Genomic DNA, 15,989 nt, shown 5'->3' on the forward strand with positions numbered 1-15,989 from the left:
GTCACAAACCTAAGAGGTTTTGGAGGAACTCGAATAGGGATGACAATGAGTCCTACATTGGGTTCTAATTACTCATTTAATATTAAAATAAGTATAAAAATTAAAATATAAATATAAAATTTATTAAAATAAATATGTAAATATTCAATGAATTTCAATTATCCTTTTAAAATTAAAAACTATATAAAATTGAGAAGCAATCATAAAATTTATTTAAGATTTTGTTAAAATAAATATATAAATACTTAAATAAACCCAAAAGGATGAATTTAAACCTCGTGGCCAAATTAATATTTAATTAACTATTGTATATGTTTAATGTAGGTAATGTAATGTAGCGTGATGTTGAGTGACAAATGCTAAGTTGATTGAGGTTTGAGACATGGGATTCTTAAGTTATCGTGCCGAACACTTGATTGTTTGTAGACCCCACCACGTGCCGCTGTGGGCCTCACGTGTCAAACCATCACCAGTACTAAATTACTTTAAAAATCTAGTGACGTGGTACGATTTTCTATCCCATTTCGTGTTTTTGTTTAGAATGGGAAGAGTAAAGGATTTGTTCACGTTTAACCATATCTCCCCTTAATTTTGATTAAAGGGCCTCTCTCTCCCACTCATTCTAATTTTTCTTTTTTTTTTTTTACTTTAGCACTCACCATCACCACCAACTCTCATCGTTTTGTCTCTCACACGTTGATTGTTGTTATTGGAATAGAAAAAAAAAAGACAAAACGAGAGAAAAAAAGTGAGTGGAAGAGAGATACCTTATTAGTAACAACTAATGGTATTGTGTTCGCCCCCATTAAATGGGGTGATCAAGTCTTTACTCGAATAAAACAATTATCGACATTTGGAGTTGGTCGATTGTGATTCGTAGGCTCATAATGAGAAAAATGAGCAAAAATACAAAGAGGAAGAACAAATGAGAACAACTAATAAGTCACACACAGGGAAATTTTTACGTGAGTCGACCAAAATAATGCCTAATGCACGACTGTTATCTGCCTATTCCGACAGAATAACAATATATCATTATTGCCTATCTCCTTATAATGGTATTTTTAACCCCTATTAATAGTGTGGGGGTGTTTATAATTTTCATTCTATTACTAGGGATCTGGTTTGCCTTAGGTAAAGTAGATGAATCATGCCTTCATTTATTCAACAACTTTGTTATTATGTGAGCTGAACGGTTAGGCCAACGAACTAAAAGTATCGCTGATAAGCTCGTTTGATTAGGCCAGCGAGCTGGAAGTATCGTTGGGAGCTCGCTTGGTTCTGCGACTTGAGCTTAGCTATTTGCGACGCGTGATCTTGTTCTGACGAGCTCGGCCTTAGATCTATTGGGATTCAAGAGATTGAGTCGACTTGCTAGATCTCATCCAGCCCACAAGAAGTGATTTGGGAAATACCCCATAACAAAAACAATATCTAATAAAATGGTACGATTTTCATCATTGTAGCTGTAGCTTTTTATGTTTTCAAATTATTAGACTAGTTTCAATTTCGTAAAAATTTTATTTGTAATTTTAAATATTTTTAAAATGTTAAATTTATCTTGAATGATGTATTTATATATGAATAAAAATTGTGATACGTCTATGAGTGTTTGGATCGTTTAAAATATCGTATTTAAGTTAATTTAGGAGGTCAATAGATTAATATAGGATTGATTAATGGTTCCCATGCCACCTAATTATATTTAAATTAATAAATTTAATTATTTTAAGATTTAAAAATAAATTGAAAGCTCTCGTTGTCTCATTTTATTCCACAACACTCAACCAACATAATTATAATTTTCAGGTAGCATCAATTGTCACTCCATCCCAGCTTCAAGCATCTCTTCTCTTCATGTAGTGGTTAAAAGATATTTTTGAAGAATGATAATTTTTTTGGGTATATTTTGATATAATATTGGTTTGATTGATTTTAATTTTTCTTTTTTTTTTTCATATATTATTGGCTTGATTTTTTTTTATTTTTCTTTGTTGTGAACGAGTAAAATTAAAAAATTAATGTAAAAAAATATTAGAAAATTATTTAAACAACAAAAAAAGCTTTATTTTTATCTTGATTACGCCAGTTGCCCACATCATTAGTAGTAGGTGTGGATTTAGGAGCACCAAGTGAATGGAAAGGGCCACATAAACAACCGACATTGTTAGTTACGTCAGGTGTAAGTTCTACAATCCATCACACAATAAAAGCCAAATTAATGGCCACGCTTTCGCAATTTAATAAGACCCATGAAGCATCAAATGGGGGGCACATTAATGTTTGATAGACTTTGAAAATGGCACCACATATTTTAGAGGGTGGGTGAATTGGGTAAAGAAAAATTTATAGAATCTTAAAAATATTTTTAGAATAGTAAACGAGATATGATTTTATGCAAAAGAGTTTTTCAACAAAAATGCTACGTAATATTAGAGAAAGTTTAAAAACGCAAGAGACACAAACGATTTATAGTGGCTCTTTTTAAGCTACATCCACTATTCTATCACTTAGTTATAGATTTTTAAATTTACTAAAAAACATTTTCAAGTAGCAAATCGCTACCCAATGCAACTAACTAGCTATCAACTAGACTTGTAGTACAAGCTGTTAGAAAAAAAAAATAATAAATACAAATTACAAGGATAAAGATATCGCGAAAATAAGGCCGAAATAAAGTTTATAATAAAAGAACAAGTCTTGACAGAACTTTAAGAGATAAAATAGTGAAAATTTAAGGTAACCGTGAAATTAGAAAATGTTTGAGCTCAATCACCACCTTAATTGTTTCTTGAACTTCAAAATGGCTTGTAGTTATAGCTTTCAACCTTTCGTGGACAAAACTAGTCATTGGAGAGCAAAAATGACAAAAATTCAGTATACAAAAAAATAACAATTAATAATTTTTCAAACATAATCAGTCAACTGTTTTATAAAGAAGTCGATAATTTATTTGAAATTTGAAGACCATAATCAATAGATTTTTAGAAAAAGTAAAAGACAACCAATAGGTTTTTCGAGATTTGTCAAAAACAATCGACAAATTGATAGAGTCATTTGATAGTTTACTAGACTTCGATTGTATGCATTCACTATCGGCACATAGATACATAAAGCATGCAATTTGATCAGTTAACAATTTTAGTGTATCAGTCGATAGCTCAAAATAATTATTTGAAAATTTAAGTGAATCAGTTAATAGTTTATTCTGACTTATTTTCTATGATCAAAAACAATAATGCATGTTTATTTTTTATTTTTAAAACTTTGACCTAACACTTCCAAGGCCATCAAAATTAGATATTATTTAAAATAGTTTAAATAGTTTATGCTCAAGATTCAAAAAAAATATTTATTAAAGTTTTGGGCAAACGTATTCGATCAACATGTTATCCAAATCAACCAACAATTAATATGATCTCGTGACAAACTCCTTTGTTGTTTTTATTTTTCTTTTTTTTGATATATTATCGGTTTGATTGCTTTTAGTTTTCTTTGTTATAAGCAAGTAAAATTTAAAGTAACGTAAAAAAATGTTAAAAAATTATTTAAACTACAAAAAAGTTTACCTTTTATCTTGATTATGCTAGTTGCCCACATAAATAGGTCATCTCCAGTCTACGAGGTCATCTCCAACCCATTTTTCTGTCTCAATTTTTATTATATTATAAACAATTTATTCCATATTTATATTTTATCTCAAAAATTGTGTATACACCAACTACATTTACTATTCTCTTCTCTATTTTATTTATTTATTAATAAATTTTAATTTAATTATTTTACCTTATTTATAATAACTAAATACACAAAATAATCAAACACACGCATAAATAAAAATAATAATTAAATATATAAAATCAATAATTAAATATACAAATCAATAATCAAATACACAATATCAATTATCCAATACAAAAATAAATAAATAAAATTCTCCAAAATCACCAGAAAACTCTGCTCCATCTACTCCTCCTACTCCTCGAAGAAGACGCCATTGTTGTTCTGCTCGTTGTCATCATTGTCACTTCTGCTAGTCACCTCAATCGTCAAATCTAGTGGTCGAAGTTCTTTTCCGCCACGTTTGCAACTTTTGCCGACGTCTAATTTTGCCTTCCCAACCTGTGTCAATCCTTTTCCAGCGTCGATGGCCGTTGTGATGAGGAAAGATAGCGAACGGATTTGGGTCGCCAGTCTTAGTGATGGTTTTGTGCTTTGTTAAAATTTTGGCGATGACGAGCAACGTTAGAGGGTCAAATTTGGGTTTGGATCGCTACAAATGGCTTGGCAATTGGAGATAGTAGTGAACTCGTTGGAGATGGCCTTAGTACATGAGAATTTAAAAGTTCCACGTGAATGGAAAAGGCCACATTAATAGTTATAGCTGTGAGTTCTACAGTCTATCACACGTCGAGAATAGCTTAATCAACACTTTCACAATTTAATAAGACCCATGATGCATCAAATGGGGCAGAAATGTTAGATAGACTTTGATTATATAGCACCACACACTCAAGTGGGATGGTGAATAAAAATTTGAATGATTTTAAAAATATTTTTAAAATAATAAACAAAATATGATTTTATGCAAAAAAGTTTTTTAATGAAAATGCTATGTAATATTTAAAAAAGTTTAAAAATATAAGGAATACAAATAATTTATAATGATTCGACCCTTTCCAACTTACATCCACCACTCAACACCTAGTTAGAGATTTTCAATTTCACTAAAAAAATATTTCCAATTACCAAACCAATACCCAATACAACCAACTAGCTACCCAAGCTAGATTTCTAGTACAACTCGGTAGAAAGAACAATAAATACGGATTACATGAATAAAAATATCTCTCTAATCTCTTGCTAAGACAAGATTGAAATAAAGTTTCCAATAAATGAAGAAGCCTTAACAGAACATTAAGACACATAACAGTGAAATTAGAAAATGATTGAGCTCAATCTCCATCACAATTGTTTCTTGAACTTCAAAATGGCGCTGTGGGCCTCACGTGTCAAACCTTCACCAGTACTAAATTGCTTTAAAAATCTGGTGAAGTGGTACGATTTTCTATCCCATTGCGTGTTTGTTTGGAATGGGAAGAGTGAGGATTTGTTCACCCTCTAACGCGGTTAACATAACTTCCGTTAAAAAAAAAAAAAAAAAAAAACCTTTTTCTCTCATTGATTTTGTTTCTCTCTTTTTTGTTTTTTCTTGCTTTAGTAGCGACAATCATCACCAACCCTCATCGCCTTGTCTCTTGCACGTCGACTATCGCTATTAGAGAAAGAGAAAGAGAGAGAAAAAAGAACGAAAAACAAAATAGGTAAAGAAGAGAGATCCCGTTAGGCGTTGTGTTCAACCTCATTAAAAGAGGTGACCAAATCCTTACTCGAATGGAAAAATAATATTTAGTAAAGTGGTACGATTTTCATCATTGAAACCATAGCTTTTTTATGTTTTCAAATTATTAGACTAGTTTTAAATTTTGTAAAAAATTTATTTACAATTTTAAATATTTTTAATATGTTAAATTTATATCGAGCGACATATTTATATGAATAAAAATTGTGATATGTCCCAATAGTGAGTGTTTTGACTTTTAAAACATCTTATTTAAGTTAATTTATGAGGTCAATAGATTAGTATAGGATTGATTAATGGTTCCCATGCCACCTAATTATATTTAAATTAATAAATTTAATTATTTTAAAATTTAAAAATAAATTGAAGGCTCTCATTGTCTCACTGAAGCCCACAAAACTCAACCAACATAATTATAATTTTCAGGTAGCATCAATTGTCACTCCATCCCAGCTTCAAGCATCTCTTCTCTTCCTTGTGGCTCATGTAGTGGTTAAATGATATTGTTGAATAATAATAATTTTTTTTGGGTATATTTTGATATAATATTGGTTTGATTGATTTTAATTTTTCTTTTTTGATATATTATTGGCTTGATTGTTTTTATTTCTCTTTGTTACGAACGAGTAAAATTAAAAAGTAACGTAAAAAATGTTAGAAAACTATTTAAACTACAAAAAAAAACTTCTTTTTTTTTTTTTTTTATTTTGATTACGCCAATTGCCCACATCACTAGTATGTGTGGATCTAGAAGCGCCAAGTTTATGGAAAGGGCAAAATAAACAACCGACATTATTAGTTACGATAGTTGCTAGTTCTACAGTCCATCACACAATAAAAGCCAAGTCAGTGGCCACACTTCCGCAATTTAATAAGGCCCATGAAGCATTAAATGGGGGCATATTAGTGTTAAATAGACTTTGATATATATTGCACCATGTACTCAAGAGAGAAGGTAAATTGGGTGAATAAAGATTTAAATAATCTTAAAAATATTTTTAAAATAATAAATAAAATATGATTTTATGCAAAAGAGTTTTTCAATGAAAATTCTATGTAATGTTAGAGAGAGTTTAAAAACGTAAGGGATACAAACGATTTATAGTGGTTCAACTCTTTTCAAGCTATATCCACTACTCTATCACCTAGTTATAGATTTTCAAATTCAAGTAGTAAATCGCTACCCAATACAACTAACTAACTTGTTGAAAGTGAAGCTTCAATACGACAGCATTTCTAGAAGGGCAGGAGGGTCATTTTGGCAACCCCCATGATTGCCAAAAACGACAACGTTTTGGGCCTTGGGTGGAGGGCCAAAATGGCAACCGCCTTGCCGTTTCACTTGGCGTGCTGTGCTTTGTCTTTTAGCCTGCCTCTTGCCTGATCGTCGATACTCTGCTTCACCTTTATACGATGCAATCTGCATTGCTTGAATCTCTTTTATATCTGCTACAGTTGCCTCGGGATGCGATGGAAGACGGCCTCCGATTATCTGTCTTAATTAGGGTTTGTTGATCATTCTCTGGTTTTTCATTCTTTTTGTATAGATGTTCTGTTTGTTTTCATTCTCTAAGTGGTAAGCCTCTAATCTTAGATTGTGGTTATGGGGCTTAGTTAATTTCTAAGAGATCATTTTGTACAGTAAGATTGGAGAGTGTTTTTTGTTTGTAATCGGTGGCTGTAAACGTTTTTATCCCTATAGTGCAATGAACTCCCTTTTGCCGAAGCTCAACGTGGACGTAGCCCTTTTTAACGGGTGAACCACGGTAAATCTTTGGTGTTTACGTTTTTTTGATTCTGTTTATGTTTATGTATGATTCAGTCTATTTATTTGTATATGAAATCAGTTTGTTTGTTTAAGTTATAAAGGGTTGATTAGGGTTGAGTTACGACTCATCCCAACAGTGGTATCAGAGCCTTTATACTCGCAGTACCTACGACTAAGTTTTATCTCAGTTATGGTTTACTGGTGTGGTATCGTCTTTCTTGGATTCCTAGGGTTTACTGTAAGTCTTTTGTTGGTCTATTATTTTTGCTGAGTAAGTCTGGTCAATGTCTAGGGTTTCCTAGGGTACCTTCGTGCAAGGCGAAAATGACATCAACCCGATTTGAAATCGGTACATTCGATGGTAAAAGCAATTTCGGTAGTTGGAAGAAAAAGATAAGAGTCCTGCTCTCTCATCATAAAGTGCTTATTGTACTTGAATCCAACAAAGAAAAATAGACAGCAGAATAGCTTGCAAGAGCTGCTGAGGTAAGGGAAGAAGCATTCAATCTTATTTTTCTGCATCTTGGTGATAGTGTTATACGTAAAGTAGATGGCATGAATACTCCTCTTGAACTATGGAATAAACTTGATTAGTTATACTCTGTTTTATCTGCTCCAAATTTAGTTTACTTAAAGAGTATTCTATTTAACTTTAAGATGAATGTTTCTAAATCTATGGATGAAAACATAGATGAGTTTACCAAACTTAGTTTATTGTTAAGAGGAACTGATCAAGCCCTTGGTGATACCAGTGAGGCTATGATCCTTTTAAATTCACTGCTTGATGAATATAATGTGGTTAAACATGCTTTACAATACACTAGTATCGTGCCTAGTTTAGACCTTGTTATTTCTAGAATTAAGGCAAGAGAATTAGAATTAAATGCCTCTAAGAAGCCAGCCAACAACTTGTATGTTAAAGGTAAACCTGATAAGAGAAATAATATAGGAAATAGTAACCAAACTGTGGGTTCAGGATTTAAGGGTAAGGGTAAAAAGGGTAAGCAAAAGCCTAAATGAAAATGCTATCATTGTAGGAAAGAGGGTCACATAAAGAAATACTGTTATGACTTGCTAAAAAAACAAAAACAAGGGGGGGATGCATCGGTAGATGCAAGCAGCTCCAATAACCTAGCTGAAATTCTTACTGTTTCTAGTTCAACTGTTGCTAATGAATGGATAATGAACTCTAGTTGTTCATTTCATATGTGCCCAAACATTGAGTGGTTTCAAAATTTTAGTAACAAAGAAACATGAACTGTTTATATGGGTAACAATCAAACTTGTTGTGTTCAAGGCATAGGTGATGTATCTTTGAAAGTGCATTATAACAAAATTAAGATTCTCACTAATGTTAGATACGTGCCTGGATTAAAAAAAAATCTCATATCTCTTGGAACCTTAGATGAATTAGGTTATCCTTATAAAGCAGAAAATGGGAATATGCATGTCTTTAAGGATAAACACCTAATTCTCACTAGTACTAAAAAATATGGTTTATATGTTTTAAATGGTTATTCATTACCCCCTATTAATTGTTCAATTGCATGCATGGCTAAAGCTGATAAGACAGATCTTTAGCACTTGAGATTTGGTCATATGAGCCAGAAAGGTCTGAAGGCACTGTCAAACCAAGGTTACCTTGATTTAGTGCCTACAGATCATTTGAACTTTTGTGAGTCATGCATCCTAAGCAAGCAACACAGGATGAGTTTCCATATAGGAACTCACCTGGCGAAGGTATACTTAGAGTATGTGCATGCTGATTTGTGGGGTCCCTCTCAAAAGCCTATTCTCGGTGGGAACAGATACTTTCTATCCATTGTGGATGACTTTACAAGGAAGGTTTGGGTTATTCCTCTTAGAGCTAAGGATCAGACTTTAAACAAATTTAAAACATGGAAAGCCTTAGTAGAAAACCAATATGACAAAAGGGTTAAAACTCTAAGAACTAACAATGGTTTAGAATTCTGTAATAGAGACTTTGATGAGTTTTGTGACTCTCATGGCATTGTTAGGCATAAAATCGTGAGAAACACACCCCAACAGAATGGGGTGGCTGAGAGAATGAATAGGACCTTGTTAGAAATGGTTAGGTGTCTTCTATTTACAGCTAGCCTACCTAAAACTTTTTGGGGAGAAGCCCTCTCCATTGCTGCCCACCTGATAAATCGTAGCCCTTCCACTGTGTTAAACTTAAAGTGTCCTGAAGAAAAATGGACAGGTAGAAAATTAAATTTCAATTATCTCAAGGTTTTTGGTTGTGAGGCATATGCCCACCAATCAGTAGGAAAGTTGGATCCTAGATCCATCAAATATGTTTTTGTGGGGTACTAAGATGGTACAAAAGGATATAGATTGTGAGATAAGAGTTCAAGTGGAGTTAAGATAATAATAAGCAGAGATGTTATATTCAATGAATCTATCTTCCCTTGTAAATCAGAATATTTGGAAGACTATCCCACACTTAGCACCCCAGATGACTTCCCTATAATTGGTAATACCCAAAATGAGGTGGAGTAACCGGCAGTTGTTCCTGGTCTGTCAGCTACTTCCTCCTCAGATGTTTCAAACCCTGAAGTTGACCCACCATCTGATTATGAAAGTGATCATGAGGAGCCATTTGTAGCTCCTAAAGGTGAGGAAGAGCAATATGACTCTCCTCACCAAAACCTAAGGGACTACCAGCTAGCAAGGGACAGAAGCAGGAGGACTATAAGGCCTCCTGCAAGATATTCCTACTCAGATTTAGTTTATTGTGCCTTAGTGGCAGGTTTGGAGATGGGGAGTAGTGAGCCTACCTCCTATGAGGAGGCTGTCAGCTCCCATGACTGTTTAAAATGGTAGCAGGCTATGGATGAAGAGATGAACTCTTTGATGACCAACAACACTTGGGAATTGGTCCCAAGACCTCAGAAGCAGAAGCTGGTAAAATATAAGTGGTTGTTCAAAGTCAAAGAAGGTATGTTACCTTCTGATCCCTTAAGGTTTAAAGCTAGATTAGTAGCTAAAGGGTTTACCCAGAGGGAATGTATTGATTATACTGAAATATTTTCTCCTGTTGTTAAATTTAAAACTATTCGAATGATGCTTATAATAGTTGTTCAGTATAATTTAGAATTAGAACAACTGGATGTTAAAACTGCTTTCTTGCATGGGGACTTAGAAGAAAAAATTTATATGGATCAGCCTATTGGTTATGTTAACAAAAAACACCCTGATCATGTTTGTTTGTTAAAAAGGTCTTTGTATGGGTTAAAACAATCCCCACGTTAGTGGTACAAAAAATTTGATAACTTTGCAATTGGGATTGGTTTTGACAGAAGTGAATATGATAACAGTTTCTATTTTATGTTATCTGATATTCCTGTTTACTTGCTACTGTATGTTGATGACATTTTATTAATTAGCAAGTCTAAGTCTAAAATATGTGAGTTAAAATCTCTGTTAAATACCAACTTTGATATGAAAGACTTATGGCCTGCTAGAAGAATTTTAGGAATGATTATTGAAAGAGATAGGAGTAACTCTTGTCTGAAAATTCATCAACACGATTATTTGTTAAAATTTGTTCAAAAGTTTGGCGTGTCTGGTTGTAAACCAATAAATGTTCCCTTGGTTGGTCACTTCATTTTATCTAAGAAACAGTGTCCTATATCTGATTCTGAAATACTTAAAATGGAAAAAATCCCATATGCTAATGTCATTGGAACCATAATGTACTAAATGATTAGTATTAGGCCTGATCTAACATTTTCAATATCTTTACTCAATAGATTCATGTCTAACCTTGGTAAAATTCATTGGGAAGCTTTAAAGTATGTGTTAAGGTACATTAATGGCTCCGCTGATATTGGGTTAATTTATAAACGAAATTGTGATGCTTTTAATCTTGTTGGATATGTGGATTCTGAATTTGCTGGTGACAGGGATTCTCCAAAATCTACAACTTCTTTCTTTTTACCTTAGGAGGTAATTGCATCAGTTGGAAGTCTCAATTGCAGCCTCTGGTTGTACTGTCTTCCATTAAGGTAGAATATGTGGCTGTCACTGATGCCTTCAAAGAAGTCATCTGGCTCCAAGATTTGTTAAAAGAGATTCATATGTTACAAGGTAAGGTTGTAGTATTTTCTGATAGTCAGAGTGCCATACATTAATGTAAGAACCTTGTATATCATGAGAGAACCAAACATGTAGATGTAAAGTACCATTTTGTAAGGGACCAAGTAGCCAAAGAAAATGTAAGTATTCAAAAGGTCCCAACAGAAAACAACCCAGCTGATATGGGGACAAAAATTGTGACTGCAGCCAAGTTCAAACATTGTTTGGACTTGTTGCATGTCACAGTTGGTTGAAAAACCAAACAACATGAGTAATGATGGCATAGGTTGTAGCTTGCTGCACTGTTAGGGGATTGTCCCTTTAATGATTGAAGCTTCAAGGTGGAGATTGTTGAAAGTGAAGCTTCAATACGACAGTGTTTCTGGCAGAGCAGGAGGGTCATTTTAGCAACCCCCATGGCTGCCCAAAATGGCAACGTTTTGGGCCCTGGGTGGAGGGCCAAAACGGAAACCGTCTTGCCATTTCATTTGGCATGCTGTGCTTTGTCTTTTAGAATGCCTCTTCCCCGATCGTCGATGCTCTGCTTCACCTTTATACGATGCAATCTGTACCGTTTGAATCTCCTTTATATCTGCTACAGTTGCATCGGGATGCGATGGAAGATGGCCTCCGATTATCTGTCTTGATTAGGGTTTGTTGATCATTTTTTGGTTTTCCATTCTCTCTGTATAGATGTTCTGTTTGTTTTCGTACTCTAAGTGGTAGGCCTCTGATCTTAGATTGTGGTTATGGGACTTAGTTAATTTCTAAGAGATCATTTTGTACAGTGAGATTGGAGAGTGTTTTTTGTTTGTAATCGGTGGCTGTAAACGTTTTTATCCCTATAGTGCAGTGAACTCCCTTTTGTCGGAGCTCAACGTGGACGTAACCCTCTTTAACGAGTGAACCACGGTAAATCCTTGGTGTTTACGTTTTTTGATTCTGTTTATGTTTATGTATGATTCAGTCCATTTATTTATATATGAAATCGGTTTGTCTGTTTAAGTTATAAAGGGTTGATTAGGGTTAAGTTACGACTCATCCCAACATAACTAACTATCAAGCTAGATTTCTAGTACAAGCGGGTAGAAAAAACAATAAATACAAATTATAAGGATAAAGATATCTCTCTAAAATGAGGTTGAAATAAAGTTTATAATAAAAGAACAAGTCCTGACAAAACTTTGAGAGATAAAATAGTGAAAATTTAAAGTAACAGTGAAATGAGAAAATGTTTGAGCTCAATGGCCATATTAATTGTTTCTTAAACTTCAAAATGACTTGTAGTTATAGTCTTCAACCTTCCAGGCATAAAACTAGCTATTGGAGAGCAAAAATGACAAAAATTTAGTATGCAAAAAAGTAATTGTTAATAATTTTTCAAACATAACTAGTCGACCATTTTATAAGGCAATCAACAATTTATTTGAAATTTGAAAACCACAATCAACAACCAATAGGTTTTTCAAGGTTTATCAAAAACAATCGACAATTTGATGGAATCATTTAATAGTTTACTAGATTTCGATTGTATGCATTCATTATCGATAGATAGATGTATGATAGTTTATTCTAACTTATTTCATAGACTTATTTTCAGTTATCGAAAACACTTATGCATGTTTTTTTCTTTTTAAAATGTTTTTTTTCATTTTAAAAAGTTTGACCTAACACTTTGAGGGCCATCAAAATTAGATATTATAGTTTAAATAGTTTGTCCATGATTCAAAAAAAATATTTATTAAAGTTTTGGGCAAACGTATTCGTCATCATGTTATCCAAATCAACCAACAATTAATATGATCTCATGACAAACTCCTTCGTTGTTTTTATTTATTTAGTTTTTTATATATTATCTGTTTGATTGCTTTTAGTTTTTAAAATTAAAAGTAACGTAAAAAATTATTTAAACTACAAAAAAGTTTGCCTTTTATCTTGATTATGATAGTTGCTCATATCATTACACCATCTCCAACCCATTTTCCTTTGTCAATCCCTATTATATTATAAATAATTCACTTTCTATTTTTATTTCTATTTCTATTTTGTCTCAAAAATTATGTATGCTCCAACCACACTCACTCACTACAAAAAAATGACATTTAATGACGTTTTTTTTTTTTTTTTTTTTGCATTTGATGGTAGTTAAAGTAATTTAGCGGCGATTTTCAAAACCGTCGCTATATCAGCCATCACAGAGCATTTAGCGACGTTTTTCAGCAACTGCTGGAATAACCGTCTCTAAGTCATATTTTTTGCGGCGGTTTCAAAACCGTCACTAAATAAGCGATTTAATGACGATTTTTAAAATATTTAACGGCAAAAAAAATTCTAAAATATTAAATTTTTGTGGTGGTTTTAAAACAGTCGCAAAAATTCAAAAAATTTTGAAATTTCAAAATTCAAAAAATTTGAATATCTACAACCCTCTCGTGCGTGCGGCCAGCCTCGCGCCCATATCCACCCCACCAGCGTGCCTAACCCCTGCCCCACGTGGCAGCATGTCTGTGCTCCACGTGGTGATGCTCTTTGCCCTTCTCCAGACTCAAACCCAGAACATGCGTATACGCGCACAAAACCAGTTGAGCTGCGAAGCATTATTATTAAATTTTCACTCATATAAATTATATACTAATACATCCACTATTTTCCAGAATTATAATTTATATTCTTTACTATAAATTGAAAAACATAAATTAATTGATTATTTTTTAAAAGAATAATGGAATAAATTAAAAATAAATTAATGGAATTAAATTAAATAAATTAATTGATTAAAAAATAAAAAAGAAGATTTTATATATTTTTTAAAATTTCTTTTTAAAATTATTCAAATTTTATATATTAAAATTTTGTTAAATTTATTTTTATTTTCTTAAAATTAAATTTTATAATGAATTTTGTTGCGATTTTTCAAAATTGCTGCAAATGTTATTTAATTTTATTTTTTTCTAAATTTAGTGGCCGTACAGCCGCAAAATTAAATTTTTTAATAAATTTTACGGTAGTTTTTCAAAATCGCCGCAAATGTTATTTAATTTTAATTTTTAATTATTAAATTATTTTTTGAATTTAGCAGTGATTTTCAAAAAACCTCCGCAAAATTAAATTTTTTAATAAATTTTGAGGCAGTTTTTCAAAACCGTCGCAAATGTTATTTAATTTTTATTTTTAATTATTTAATTATTTTTCTAAATTTAGCGGTGATTTTTAAAAAATCGCCACAAAATTTAATTTTAATTTTTAATTATTAAATTAATTTTTAAATTTAGTGGTATTTTGGGAAACCACTGCAAAATGTTAAAAAAATAGCGACAAAATACCGTGTTTTGCGGCGATTTTTAAAACCACCGCAAAAAATTAAATTTTTGGTAGTGACTATTCTCTTTTCTATTTTATTAATTTATTAATAAACTTCAATTCTATTATTTTTTCTTATTTATAATTTTTACTAATACACAAATTAATAATCAAATACACAATATCCATCATCCAATACAAAAATAAATAAAAAAAAATTCTCCAAAATCACTTAAAAACTTGCTGCTCCTCTTGCTCGAAGAAGACGTCGAAGAATTCCCCAAAATTTATGGAAGAAGACGTCATTGCGGTTTTGCTCGTCGTCATCACCATTACTGCTGCTCATCGCCACAGTCGTCGCTTTCGCTAGTCACCGCAACCGCCGGATCTAGTGGTCGAAGTTGTCTTCCACCATGTCTGCAACTTTCACCGATGGTCGATTTTGCCTTCCCCGCATGCGTCGATCCTCTTATGGTGTTGATGGCCGTTGTGGTGGGGAAAAATAGCAAACAAATTTGGGTCGTTAGTCTTAGCGATGGTTTTGAGCTTCGCCAAAATTTTGGCGATGGCGAGCAGCGTTGCATGGTTAAATTTGGGTTTGGGTCGCTACAAATGGCTTAGCGATTGGAGATTGCGAACCCGTTGGAAATGATCTTAGTACATGAGAATTTAGAAGTGTCACATGAATGGAAAGGGTCACATAAACAATAGACATTAATAGTTATAGCTGTGAGTTCTACAGTCTATCACAAGTCGAGAATAGCCAAATCAATGGCCACACTTTTGCAATTTAATAAGACCCATGATGCATCAAATGGGGGGCATAGTAATGTTAGATAGACTTTGATTATATAGCACCACAAACTTAAGAGGGATAGTGAATAAAAATTTGGATGATTTTAAAAATATTTTTAAAATAATAAACAAAATATGATTTTATGCAAAAGAGTTTTTTAATGAAAATACTATGTAATATTTGAGAGAGTTTAAAAATATAAGGAACACAAACAATTTATAGTAGTTCAACTTTTTCCAACCTACATCCATTACTCTATCACCTAGTTAGAGATTTTCAAATTCACTAAAAAAATATTTTCAATTACCAAACCACTATCCAATACAACCAACTAGCTACCAAGCTAGATTTCTAGTACAACCCGGTAGAAAGAACAATAAATACAGGTTATAAGGATAAAAATATCTCTCTAATCTCTTGCTAAAACAAGACTGAAATAAAGTTTATAAGAAATGAACAAGACTTAACAAAACATTAAGAGATATAACCGTGGAAATTTAATGTAGTAGTGAAATTAGAAAATGTTTGAGCTCAATCTCCTTCATAATTGTTTTTTGAACTTCAAAATGGCTTGTATTTATAATATTCAACCTTCCATGTTGTAACATATACCTTCCACGAGACTTCCTCCGAAGGGCCTTTGAGGGAGTTCCCTTAGAGAA

This window comes from Diospyros lotus, chromosome 14, assembly GCF_014633365.1.
Source record: "Diospyros lotus cultivar Yz01 chromosome 14, ASM1463336v1, whole genome shotgun sequence".
Lineage (NCBI taxonomy): Eukaryota > Viridiplantae > Streptophyta > Magnoliopsida > Ericales > Ebenaceae > Diospyros > Diospyros lotus.